At 37.0% G+C, this 14,043-nt stretch overlaps 1 long non-coding RNA gene and 1 other non-coding gene across 3 annotated transcripts; one reads left to right on the top strand and one right to left on the bottom strand.

Annotated features, from left to right (window-relative positions):
* Nucleotides 1-592: 592 nt before the first annotated feature.
* Nucleotides 593-12,354, bottom strand: LOC105721388 (uncharacterized). Of its 2 annotated transcripts, none has more exons than XR_002478132.2 (5): nucleotides 11,650-12,354; nucleotides 5,958-6,452; nucleotides 5,100-5,251; nucleotides 2,892-2,994; nucleotides 593-806 (listed from the first exon to the last, which is right to left on the bottom strand). It is a non-coding gene; the product is annotated as an uncharacterized LOC105721388 (long non-coding RNA). The 2 variants fall into 2 exon arrangements; XR_010340179.1 differs by lacking the exon at nucleotides 593-806 and adding an exon at nucleotides 1,337-1,391.
* LOC135272086 (U1 spliceosomal RNA) lies at nucleotides 5,092-5,254 on the top strand. Its single transcript, XR_010340191.1, has one exon. It is a non-coding gene; the product is annotated as a U1 spliceosomal RNA (small nuclear RNA).
* Nucleotides 12,355-14,043: the final 1,689 nt, after the last annotated feature.

Raw genomic sequence — 14,043 nt, 5'->3', positions numbered from 1 at the left:
GATTCTTATCTCATTTATCTCACTGTTGCCACTAACTAGCTATGTAATGTTGGATAAGTCAGATATCCTGGCTAGACTTACTGTCCATCAGTGAAAGACAATGTTTGTATAGATGTTCTCCAAGTTTCCTTCCAACTCTGAAATTCTCAGATTCTACTCTCTATATGGACTTGCAGACTTGACATTTAAAGGTGCTGGTATGTGTTTTCACTTAATAAAAGGGTAGTGACTCTGTTTGACATCCCGAGGTCTTATGGAACGAGGACTCAATTCATAAGATTAAACAAATTTGTAGGCATGATTCAGTAATTGTGGGTTTTTTTTTTTTCCTACCATAATTCACAATGGCTACCTCAATTTAACCTGTCCTACATGATTATAGTAGTTGATGATTTTGCAATATTTTTTGATGCTTTACCTACATGTATTTTAAGAATGTATCTTGGTATGAAAGTTCTGTCACCAATGGAAAGCTTGGCAATGTTAGCAGATATTTTTGGTTGTCACAGCTAGTAGGATGGTACTACTGGCATTTTGTGGACAGAGATCAGGAATGTTGATAAACATTCTACAATGCACAGCACAATTCCTCTCTCCTCTAACAAAGAATTCTCCTCTCAAGATATCAATAGTGTTGAGTTTGAAAAACAATTTTTCTTCTTCACCTTTCTTAAGTCCATGACAAATTAGCCTTCAAGACATCATACGATATAACCATTTCATCGCTGTCCTGCTCACTTAGTGTTCTCACATATCCATCCTTGCAAAGTGGAATGGAGGGCACGTGACCCTAGTTCTTCCGATACCTGTGGTGAGAGAGGAGGAAAAAATGAGAACTGAATCTGCAAGATGACCTTAGAGTTGGGTCTAAACTCAGAAACTAAGTGATTAAGTTTTCAAAAGGAATTCAGAGTCAGTAAAACAACAGGCTTTATTTTTTTTCCCTACTGCATTTGTCACTTTTGAGCAGGTAATTTTGGCAAATAGAAACTAAGACTTACAGGGAAGCTAATGAGTTTATTCAGGAAGCACAATGTGAAATTAGTGACATCGTTTTGAAAAATTAACTCTCTCAGACAAAGCTGGTAAAAATTGATTAACAAGCTAGTAGCGGCTGTTGAAAGGACATGCTTTCACATCTTTTAGAAAACAACTTTCAATTATTATGAAAGTATATACGTATTTGGAATTAACACACATTTATGTACTTAAGTGTTCTTTTTTTCTCCTAATGTTCTATTTTCAGTTTCTGCAAATTTGTTCACGATTACATTATCTGGAAAATAGGACTGTGCAGAAGCAAACTTGGGCTGGTGATAAAGTGATCTGTGTCACCTGGCTCCATTAGTCTTTTCTTCCCTTTTTGTTGTTATTATTTACTGGCATTTCACCTGCAGCAAAACATAAGTTTTAAATGTGGACTTTATTAGGTGAGTCAGCCTAGAGAGGGTAAAGTATTTCAAGAGCAGTACAAAATATAAGTATTCTTGAATTTTAATTTTAAGCAGTTTAACATACGTATGCAATGAAGCTTTATTTATTGACTTTGAAAAATTAATTTCTTACAGCCTTGAGTGTATTTTGCTTTGTCTGCCCCTGGGTTTGTACATATTGGTGTTTTATTCTTCCTTTTTAATATTTCAACAGGTGAGGCTGGCAAGAAGGCTGCCGATGATGTTTTACACCTAGAGGTCTTATGGAACCAGGACTGCATTTGTAAGTGGAACAAACAACTTTGGGGGATGGTTTAATAATTGCCTTTGGTAGAGCTTGTCTCACATTCATTAAAAACTCCAGGCAAGGCTGCTTCCTTGATCTTCATTTCTTTTCAGTTGCCAAGCAAACAAACAAACAAACAAACAAACAAAACTCCCTTCCTGATAGTTACTTAGTTATCTAACCTAGAATGTCTTTGACTAAAGTCAACATTTAGAGGTTAGAGGTTGGCAGACATTTGGATAATTGCTGGAATGAATAACTAGTCTGCTTTTCTCGTTTTTAAAAAATTTGAAATACTATAGATTTTTAACCTTATACCACATTAAGACTTCATTGTTAAAAATATTTATTGTGTTCACTCTTTGGCGAATGAAAAATATCATGTTGCCTAATTATCTTTGATGTAGGAAATGACTAGAGCATAATTAATATAAAAGATCATGATTTTATTATTTAGGAAATGATAAAGGAGTACTAAGCCTCTGTCTAGCTTATAATTACAGATATTAGAAACCATCTATCTTTATTCCTCATTGAGTTTTATAACTAGATCTGAATTTAGACTTATAAAGTGACATTATATATGAAGCCCACAGACATACATCTTGTATAGAAAGTGGACAGCCAGCATTCACTTTTCTGTGTCAAAGGAATGCCCATAAGAATTGTTGGTAGGCGTCTAAATGTGGAGGTAAGTAATAAGCAGGTATTGACTTCTGTTGAGATCAATATCAAGATTTGTTGACCCAAAGAGGTTAAAATTGACTGAAGAGTGGGACAATAAATCTTGTTATTGACTAGAAAGCAGAAGTCAATATATGTATTATTATAAACATTTTTCTTTTGGTGTAGATGATAAGGGTGGAGTCATTTTTAAGACTTTAAATGCATATGGCCATATGTTTTTTATATCATGGTGGTGGCCAATACAGGCTCCCTGGCTTATAAAAAGATGGCTATTTACATGACATCAATCATACACCTGATTCATCATTCGCCATTTCAACCATATTTCTCCCTGCACTTCAGGCTCTCTTATCCTGATTAATTTCAAATTCAAATGTGGATTACACAAGCTTGTATGATGAAATTTTGTTTAAAACAAAAAAACAGAAAACACATTTAGCATTCGTTTCTCTAGAAAGCAGTTGACACCTTCCCAACAGCCTTACATTTTCAGGCAATGGAAAGACTTCCTTCTAGGCTGCACGTTGCAAGATGACTCTTCCCCAGGTGAGTTGTTAGATTTACTGGGTCATCTAAAAAGCGTGTCACCTTTGAAGATTAAGACATTTTTTAAATGTATATTTAAAATGAGAGGTTTTTTTGAAATCACAAAATATATGCAAGCTAGATCATTTCTAAGATTTTCTATTCATCACCAACCAGCCATCCACAGAAAGCAAAATAGAAATTTTATTTTTCTATAGTTGAGAGAAGGAGAAATGGAAAACAATTTTCCATTGTTCCAAATAGCTCTCATGTTGATCAAAAAATCAAATTTCTGTACATCTAAGCTGAATAGAGCATGCAGGGCTACACTAAGTCTCTGTTCTATAGTTTTGCCTGAACTGGGGTCTGCACACAGGCATCATGAAAGCATGAAATCCTAGAGGAAGATTCAGCCAGAACATCGATGTTTCAGATTACCAGCCCAAAATTCTTTTGTGCCTTGTGAATCCACCCTGCTACCTCCATCCCTGGCTACATGGTAATAATGAAGGAAAAACGAAGTTTATTTCCTTTCTAGGCTCCTCCCAAAAGAGGGTACTTTACAAGCAATATTCAAGTCCATAAATGCTCAGAAATCTGTTAGGGATGAAACATGAGAGATGCCTTGAATGCCTCACACTATGGGGTGTCTCCAGTTCCTTAATACACCCCATTGTGCCTCACGGCTGGAGAAAGCGCTGCACAACCCATTTCCTCCTTTAACTGTGAATTTCTTTGCTTTTATGGCTTTCGATTTTAATGGTTGAATTACATTTACATCTACTTGTGCATTTGCCATCAGCATCCAAGTTCCAGCCTTAAAGCCTTTATGAACTTTGAGAACAAGTTTCTCATAAACAACCTCATTTGGTTTATCCACATAAATTCACACAATTCATAATGCTAAGAAGCTCCAGAGACACCTCTGTACTAAATGGCAGGTCTTTTCTGTCTTTACTGGTTTTAAGTACTTTACAATGAATCATCGCTTGAGACAAATTGGTAATTAATTTGCAATAATTTCAAAGCCACTGGAAATGAACCAAAATGTTGGTTAGCCAGAGGCATTGATCAGTTGAATTAAGTTTTAGAATCTGTGGTCTTTAGTGAGAAAGAAATAGTACTATAATGGGAACACACCCAAATAGTACAGAGGAGCCATGTAATCATATAACGTATATTGATACTCTTATAGATATGCATCCAGGTTTATACACCAAAACATCTGTGTTTTCACCATAAACACAGGAAAGTGCATGAGGCAAGAATGTAGCTAGAGGACAGCTCTGGGATACCACTCCAAGAAAAAATTATGTTTTTAATCTTACCAACCCCATTATACAAAGTAAACATATCTATCTTATCTATTTATAGATTAGATAAATTTTTCTACAAAAACTGAGAAATTTTACTTTGACTTTTTGCTATTTTTAATTATTGGAAAGATATATAATCTTGCCCTTCCTCACATTCATATTCTTTAAGTAAAGGCCAGAAAAGGATATAATCTAAAAACTTTGTCTTCTTGTAATAGGAGGGTTGCACTCGAACCTTCTTATTTGTTCTGTAGTTCAGCTGGTCACAGTCTGCCACAGGTGCCTACTTATGGGACTTGCACCATGGTTAAGAACCACAGGAGGCAGACCAGGACCATGTGCACAGATGTAAAAAAGCTAACATCATTCCAGAGTTAACATCGCTCCATTCTGAAACTACACCTAATCATCAGAAAAGACATTTCTTAAGGTATACACCCAAGTAAGGGGTGACCTGGGGAGGGGACAACAGGAACATTTTGGAGGTTGGAAAACAAATGAACAATTGGTAAAGGAGTTTGCAGACCTGAAAAAAGATGGAATTATAAACTAGCAACAGAGAAAGCTAAAATCCAACCATGTTTTGTGTTGCAGAATCCTCCAAAAGCCTCAGCCTATGTAGAAACAGGGGAAAGGGGAAAGATACTCTGAGAAGGAGGACTGATTTCAAGTCTAGTAGTCAGAGCCCCTTCCATACCTCTCACAGCTGGGCATCTGCTCCTCTCTCAGTTCAATGAAAGAATAAAGTTCAATTCCCTGGAGGTAATAAAGCAGAGGCTCTCTGTGCCGGGAGTAAGTGTTAAGGTCAGGGGTTCTATATACTGAACTTAGAAAGCATATGTGCATATTTACCCGGCAGGGGCGATATCCTTATCACAAAGGTGGTTTTCCTAGGGCGAGGCTTAAATGTTGCATTTCAGATATGTTGACCCTGTGATTTACACACATTTGAGAAATTCGTCTGCATAATTTGTGGTAGTGGGGGAACTGCGTTGGCTTCTCTCCTAGTTAAAAAAAGAAAGAAGAAAAAAGAAAGCATACGTGAATGTCTGAATATGATCTATGAAATTGGAGATCCAATTACTTTTGTGGTTTCCAGAACACAGGTAATCAGGCTTTCAGCCTAAGTAGAGGACTGGGGAATGGATTTCCCCCAAAGGGACAAAGAATACATTGAGGTTCTTTAAATAAATGTCCTTGCCATATCTTCTGTAGTAAATACTTCAGTCAGCTACTCTCATACCATGAACTTCCAACCAGCCTTTAAATATATATATATATGAAATATGTATGTTTCTTATATATATATTTCTTAACTATGAAGTATCAAGGATCAGACAATGAAAAATTATAAAGTGAAATCCAAAACAATCAGAAGTGAACACTACCTGGAGAACAGAGACAATGAAAGGAGAGAAATTGAAAAGAAAAAGACATCACTATGAATAATAATCATTAGCAATATGAGGAAACTACTATTACTGTGAAAAAGGAAAGAGGGCTTGTTTTTAAGGAACACAGAGGAAACATGAGCCTTGGAAAATAAAATTATATTCTCTTGTTGTGTTTTTCAGCTCCATTAATTCACTTATACTCTCTAAATTGTCTATTCTCGTTAGCATTTCGTCAAACCTTTTTTCAAAGTTCTTAGTTTCTTTGCATTGGGTTAGAACAAGTTCTTTTAATTCACAGAAGCTTCTTATCACCCACCTTCTGAAGCCTGCTTCTGTTAATGGAACGCACTCATTCTCCATCAGGCCTTGTTCCATTGCTGATGAGGAACTGTGATCCCCTGTAGAGGGAGAGGCATTCTGATTTTGGGTATTCTCTGCCTTTTTAGGCTGGTTTCTTCCCTTCATTATAAATTTATCCATCTGTCATCTTTGTAATTACCAACTTTCTAATTAGGTCTCTGAGTGGACGTCCAACTTATTGATTCCCAGCGCCGAAATCTGAGCAATCCACTGCGCCAGCCAAAACAGCAGTGTTAAGATTGCACCAAGAACTGCCGTGCCAAGGTGCCAGCAAAGCCGCCACGCTGGCCACAAGAGTCATGCTGGCAACCCGTGGGGCTCCTCCGCTGGGAATCTCTGGTCCGTGAGCAACAAAAATTCATCTGAAAGTGTGGTGTCCTCTCATTCTCTGTGCTTTCACTGGGAGGTACAATCCTGAGCTGCTAGTGATCAGCCATCTTGGATCTCTCTCCTAATTATAATAGAAAAACTGTTTAAATTCAACAGAAGACTTGAAAGATAAAGATGAGAAAATCTCCTGGAAGATGAAAAGGGAAAAATGAGAGGAAATAAAAGAAAAGCATAAATATCAGTCACCAGTCTAGGATGCCCATTGCTCAGGTAAGAAGTGGTACAGATGTTGAGCACAGTGGCTCATGCCTGTAATCCCAGCACTTTGGGAGGCTGAGGCAGGCTGATCAGAAGATCGAGACCTTTCTGGCTAACATGGTGAAATCCCGTCTCTACTAAAAATAAAAAAACTTAGCCAGGTGTGGTGGCACACGCCTGTAATCCCAGCTACGTGGGAGGCTGAGGAAGAATAATTGCTTGAACCCAGGAGGCAGAGGTTTCAGTGAGCCGAGATCGCACCACTGCACTCCAGCCTGGGCAACAGAGGGAGACTTTGTCTCAAAAAAATTAAACAAACGGTGGTACAGAAACTACTTGTATACATCATCAAGGAAAAAAAGAAAGAAAATTTATATGATTTTTCCTTCATATGCTATACCTTGGCCAATCCTTGTGACTGTGTAAGGGGTTAGTCCTCAGAGCTCTGGCTGGCCAGGTCTCACAGGCTTTTACTATGAATTCTTCAGCAGAGAAACTCTGACCTTCTCTACTCAGATACCTGTGCGAATTGAGATTCATGACTGCCACAAAATAATACCTTGACTTATATAATGCTTTAATCTTAAAATTTCTAAGTATTTGATGTGATTTGTTTAGTTTTTTAAAATTAGATTTTTTCAAAAACAACATTGTTGTATTATAATTGACGTATCAACTGCATGTATTTATTTTAATGTATATACTTTATAAAGTGTACAATTTGATCCATTTTGACATATGAATAGACCTGTGAAACCTTCACAAGATAATCAACATATTCATCACCCCTCAGAGTTTCCCTGTGCCCCTTTGTACCCCCTTACCCATCCCTTCCTCATTTCTGCTCTCCAAGAAACCACTGCTTTCCATTACTGGCCTCTTCGAACTGGAATGCTGGATTCTGTACACCGGATCATGAACTGTTCTAAAATGGCAGTGCTATCAGATTCCTCCCTAGTGAAAAGAAGATCCTTGGGCTATTACAGAATCTCTAGCTTTATACTTTACTTTCTGGAAAATCTCCATCTTGCAGCTTATAGCTACTTTTCTTCTCCCTTCTGACATCTTTTGCTGTTACTTCTTGACCGCTATCACCAATGACCAGTTAAATTGATAATTCTGTTTTGGGGATTGTAACTACACATGCACAAGTGCATGTACACACACACACACAAACACACATACAACACACACACCCCTCCTCACAGTTTTGTTTCCATAAATAAAACATGAGTACACCTTAAGAGGAAACTTTTCTATAGCCCTGTAACCAAAATTAAATATTTTTACGTATTTTGTAATGTTCCCAGTAACAACCATAGTAGCTATTGTACTAGCAGAATTAGTAATAGTTACTAGTATTTACTGAGCTCATACTGTATTCTAGGCACTGCGATATGAGTTGTGTCAGTTATTTCACTTAACAACCACTACCCTAAATGGAGCATGTTGGCTGAATGGTTTTGATGGCTGTGGCCCATTGTCAAAAAAAGGCATGAGAGATTGAACCGGCTCTTGTTTTAATCTGTATGATTACCAAGTAGAAAGAATACTAAGCAACTGAGAATTCTGTCAAGTTGAAAAGTCTACAGGACTAGACAAAAGGGTGTCCAAATAACTTAAGATCAAAAGAAATACAAATACTCAAATGAAATTGCAAGTTAGGTGGGGGCAACAGAATTTCTTGAGCAGCTCAAGATTAAGGTTACTTAGATTATGAGACCAAACTCTTTTTTTTCTTTTAATTTAGGTGCCCATGAGATATAGTGACTATGAATAGGGCTCTACACATCTCACTCGGTCACTAGAAATAATTCATTCACCACCCTAACCCCATCTCTTGATATTCACTCTTGGCTACTTAGGAAAACATGCCCCAACACTGCTTAGGATATTATAATTGTTTCCCTAGTAGACAATCATTTTCTTAGCTTGGAAGTTTTAATTATAAAACTAGTTAAGAAAATCAAACACAGTATTAATATGAGTATATATTAAGGAAGCATACTTGACTTTTGGGTATTTATAATGTTTAAGATATTTTAGTCTATTAGAGAACAGGTGAAATGTGTGATTCAATTTTAAATGTGTAAATAGGTAATTGACTTAGGCCTGTGAATTGAAGTCAAAATTTTATTTAGCTTATATAGTCATTGCAGTAAGTTTATATAGTATTAAAACATTTAAGATAACTTAAGGTTCATAATATTTCCAGGTTTAATTTATTAGAAGCATTAGAGGTATTTTAAATGTTCTGAAAAATTTTACTTTTAAATCACACATTTGAAGTATCTAAATAAGAAATAAAATACATTTAATTTATAAATTTGGTGTAAAATGTTTAAAGGAGTTTAATTAACTAGTTTGTAAATGGAACTAAACATTAATCAAAGGCCTCATAAAAGTGATTGCTACATTTGCTAGACATATAAATACAAGATTTTGGAACAGCTAAGCTGTCAAATTTTAAGTCTAATAATTCAAACATATTTTTAGCTAAACTAAAACTCTGAATAATCTTTCCTGCATGCAGAAATCTGTCCTTGAAAATGTTGACATTGACAAACTTCATTGCTAAAGCAAAACAGATGATAAGCTTTAAATTATTCTGAAAGTTAAGACCTCCTACAATTATTACATATTACGAATGTCTTCAAATACTCTCAACTTTAGGCACATTTCATGGTATTGATACTGAGAAGCAGAATGGGGTAGTGTATTAGTCCATTTTCATAGAGCCATGAAGAAATACCCGAGACTGGGTAATTTATAAAAGAAAGAGATTTAATGGATTCACAATTCCATATGGCTGGGAAGGCCTCACAATCATGGTGGAAGGCAAAGGAGAAGCAAAGGCACATCTTACATGGTGTCAGATGAGTGAGCTTATGCAGGGGAACTTCCGCTTTTAAAACCATCAGATCTGGTGAGACTTATTCACTACAACAAGAACAGTATGGGGAACACTGCCCCCATGATTCTATTGTTTCCACCTTCAATTATGGCCCCACCCTTGACAGGTGGGGATTATTACAGTTCAAGGTAAGGGTTGGGTGGGGACCCAGCCAAACCGTATCAGGCAGTAATCACCAGTTTGGGCCCTGGAGTCAGATCCATGTGGTCAGTACCCCAGTTGCTTCATTACTAGCTGTGAGATTCTGGGTAAGTGCTTAACTTGCTAAGATTCATTTTTTTGTTGTTTGAAAAATGGTTCATATACATAAATTGTTAAGAGATTTGAATGAAATAATGCTTACAAAGTATTTAGCAGATAACCTGGCACCAAAGTAAAGGCTAAATAAAAGTTAGTACTATTAAGAGGAGAAGTCTTCTACAGGAAAAACTCTTATCCCAGTTTTTAAACAGATGCCCTTAGAAACAAAACATGATAATTACAAATTCAGTGAATAAAAGTTTTGCACCTGGTAGTGGATAGAGACAGTGTAAAACAGCTCCTTTTTCCGTTGTATAGAAACCACAACAATCAAGATTTAAAAAAGGTGTTTTTTATCAACAATAAGCTCTTTTGTCTTCTGATAGACACTCTTATATATTCATTTCTAGAGGAATTATAGTTTTATAATTGCACCCCCAAATTGTATGACCTATTTAGTTTAGACCCTGCCTAATTGTACTATCATAAAAGGAAATATGAAAAGAGTGATAATATCCATCCCTAAAATTATCAGACCTTTTTGTCTTGGTAAAAAGGAGAAACACTTTAAATGTTTCTTAGTTATACTATAGAAATGGTGCTGTGCTGTGAACCTTCCAAAGCTAGGTCATAAAATACAATGAATCTTCTATCTTGTTCTCATAGAATTACTCACCCTGGGGTAAGCCAATTGCCATGTGGTAAGGACATTCAAGCAGTCCTATGCAGAGGCCCATGTGTCGAGAAATGAAGGCCTCTTTTCTTGAACAGCAGAACTGAGAGTTCCAACCAATAGCCATGTGAGGGAACCATCTTGAGAGCATGTTCTCCAGCCCTCTTCAAGCCTTCAGATGATGGCATCCTCAGCCAACACCTTGACTGCAGCCTGATGAGAGACTCTAAGCTAGAACCACCCAGCTAAGCTTCTTCCAGATTATTCATACTCAGAAACTATAAGATATAGATATTTGTCTTTTTTTTTTTTTTTTCCGAGACAGAGTCTCGCTTTGTCGCCCAGGCTGGAGTGCAGTGGTGCAATCTCAGCTCACTGCAACCTCCACCTCCTGGGTTCAAGCAATTCTCCCTGCATCAGCCTACCGAGTAGCTGTGATTACAGGCACCAGCCACCACACCTGGCTATTTTTTGTATTTTTTTAGTAGAGACGGGGTTTTGCCGCGCTGGCCAGGCTGATCTCGAACTCTTCACCTCAGGTGATCCATCCACCTCAGCCTCCCAAAGTGCTAGGATTACAGGGGTGAACCATTGCACCAGCCATATTTATCATTTTAATCCCTGCAAAAATTGTGTCCACTGATAGAATCAAGCATACACTGCTATGGAAAAAGAATTGTTTAAGTATATTCATATAACTTTATAATGGATATGTAAATTTAACTGTAACAGTATAAAATATGTGACATCTCAGAATAATGTATATAGTATGACTCAATTTTTGTTTAAAAAAACTAATTATCATTTGTTTTCACATGTTTGTTTGAGTATGGAGGAAGGTGCCAAATGATTCATACCAGACTGTCACTTTGATTACCTCAGGAGTGTGGGAAAGGAAAGATTATAAACTTTTCCTCATCAACCAGTACCTAGTACTAGTAACAGACAGCTATACCTTATTACTACTTGCATCGTATGAAGAAGATGTGCTACTTTCACAGTTTTAGAAAATATAGTAAACTAAAGAAAAGTGGAAAGAAAAACATTATACTTGGATAATAAAATTTTAATTTTGTTATTTTCACATCTCTTTAAATTTTGCAATGGCCATAAATAAATTAAATACCTTAGTTTAAAAAGTGTTTAATTAATTTTTTAAAATTGAAAGTAAACCATGAATGAACCTTTAGGATAGAGATAAACAACCACTTTTCTTAACAGGACTTCACTCACCAATCATGAGGTTTGTTCAGAGGGCTGTTTGAAATGTGAAACTCAAACACATGCTTTCCATCAGGGTGCAGAGCATCTATAGTCTACAAAATAATAAATATTTAAAGCATTCTTTATATTTGGGCAAGGCTTGATGGGAAAGATGATCAAATACTATGCCTGAGAACTTCAGCCACAGAAAGGTAAAAAAGACTGAGGCAATTATCCAACGAGTTCCTGGTTAAACTGGGAAGAGGGCTCAGCTCTCCAGTTCTGATCTGGTCAGTTGACATCTTACTTCTGGGCCGGGCACGGTGGCTCACGCCTGTAATCCCAGCACTTTGGGAGGCTGAGGCGGGTGGATCACGAGATCAGGAGATCGAGACATCTTATTTCTGAAATGCAAATTGGTAGAACTGAAAGAAATGTCTGTATATTGTAAACACATCTAAGATGAAGCAAATACACACCAGATTTCATTGCTTAGTCCCTTTATATCAGTATTCTGTTGTTGTTGTTGTTGTTATTGTGGTGGAGAAAGTTCAGAAGATCTTGTGAGGATCATTTTAGCAATGGGCAATGAGACAGAGTTTTGCTGAACTTCACTGGCAAACTGCAGATTTCCCTAGAAAACCACATGACAAGGCTTAGTTATCTCATGTTTTTAATTCTCTCTGCCCTGAAAAAGTTAGATTCCTTAAGTCAACTTGAAGCACCAAACGGAACTTTAAAGACATAAGCATCTCTGCACCTTTTAAATGAAAAATCTGTTTTGAAGAAGGTGAAAGAAAAGATTCATTGACCTTGATCATCTCTTCTGAGCCAAGAGGTCTGATTCCCAGCAGAAGCTGTTAAAGTGAGAGGAAATGTATGAAGAAAAGGAAGTACATACTTCCTAATTCTACTGCAAAGTTTGTCTCTAAGTATCATGTCCCTAATAGATAAACACACCTTTAATGAAATCTTTTAATTCATTTTTTTTTTTTAGAAGAGACAGAAAAAAGATCTGCTTTATTTTTCCCATTTAAAGCTTTCACTGCTGGGACTGATTCAAACTTACATTCTTCTTAGGTTTCAATTGCCAACGTCTGATATGCTTTAGATGACAAATCACTTCTATCTTTGTGATCTGTTTAATTCTCACAAAAACCTTTTAAGTTTGATATCAGCCCTCTTTAACAGAGGCAACAGCTAAAGTGCAAAGAACTGAGTGATTAACTCATAGCCACTCAGTGGCATGAACAAGATTCACAGTTAGGTCCTCTTTCTCTAAATTCTACATACTTTCTTCTCCTCTGCGTCTGCCTCTCATGCTACTGTCTCTTTTACAGCCTTTGAATGTTTCACAAGTTTATCTCAGCCCCACTTCACCTCTGAGCACAAGCCCCAAAGCCTAAAATGAAAAAGCAAACACATCAGAATTAGAGATTCAAGCAAATGTTGAGCGATAGCACCAATTATTGGCAGCCCGCCCACACCTTTGAAATGTGAGCGATTCTTCAGTCTACACCCATGCCTAAGAAAGGAGCTCTTGGGAAACGGGTGACTCATTCCGTGATGAGTCTGAACAAATAGAAAGGCCCAGGAGGCACTTGCCTATAGTAATCAGGAGGTATTGACTTCTGTTGAAGTCAAGAGCAAGATTTATTAACCTAAGAGATAAATATTGACTGAAATTTTGGATAGTTCCTCCTTTTCTTACCAGAAACCTGGTAAATTACTCAGACTGCCACTCAGACACTTGGAAACAGAATTTTCCTCCAGTTTTATGTCCGTTTTTAGTTATAGACCTCCTGAGGGAGGAAAATCTTTGTACTGTGTTTTAGAGAGATATTTAAAATCCTGCTAATTATTGCTTCATTTTTATCTATTCTAAGACTCACTGGCCAGAAGCCTTTTATTATACAGTAATAGATTTTCCCATCCTTAGGGCTTTTTTTCTATGGTCTTCGGTGTCTGGCTGTGAGTCCAAATTTCAATTCATCTCATGTGATAGCTTCTATTCTTTCCCTCTCTATTCTCTCATCCTTAAGAAATAGTTTGCCTCCTGTGGAAACCCCTCCCAGGTCTGCAAATCGTGCAAGTGGGCCTTAGGATAGTTGTGTTCCAAAAGCCCCTCAATGTGATGCACTTGCCACTAAGTCATAGTAAACCCTTTTTTCTTCTGATAAGTTATTCACAGATGCCCCAGTCCAGACGGTCTGTTCAAGTATCCAGGCCCTCCCTGTCCCTTTGCCCTGTGGCTTGAAGTTGTTTGAGTTTGTCTTCAGATATGGGTCAGATTTATTTTCTTTTCTTTCTTGATGACACGGAACAATCACCCCAGATAACCTGCTTTCCTTTCAGACGTTTTTCCTTGATATTTCTTTTCTTGGAGTCATTTCCTTTCAGTAAAGTAGAAGGTATATCCTTACA

Source organism: Aotus nancymaae, unplaced genomic scaffold (assembly GCF_030222135.1).
Source record: "Aotus nancymaae isolate 86718 unplaced genomic scaffold, 86718_ANA_hifiasm-v0.15.2.pri h1tg000103l, whole genome shotgun sequence".
Lineage (NCBI taxonomy): Eukaryota > Metazoa > Chordata > Mammalia > Primates > Aotidae > Aotus > Aotus nancymaae.
The sequence above is the reverse complement of the archived record's forward strand: the minus strand, read 5'-3'. Positions and strand labels throughout refer to the sequence as shown.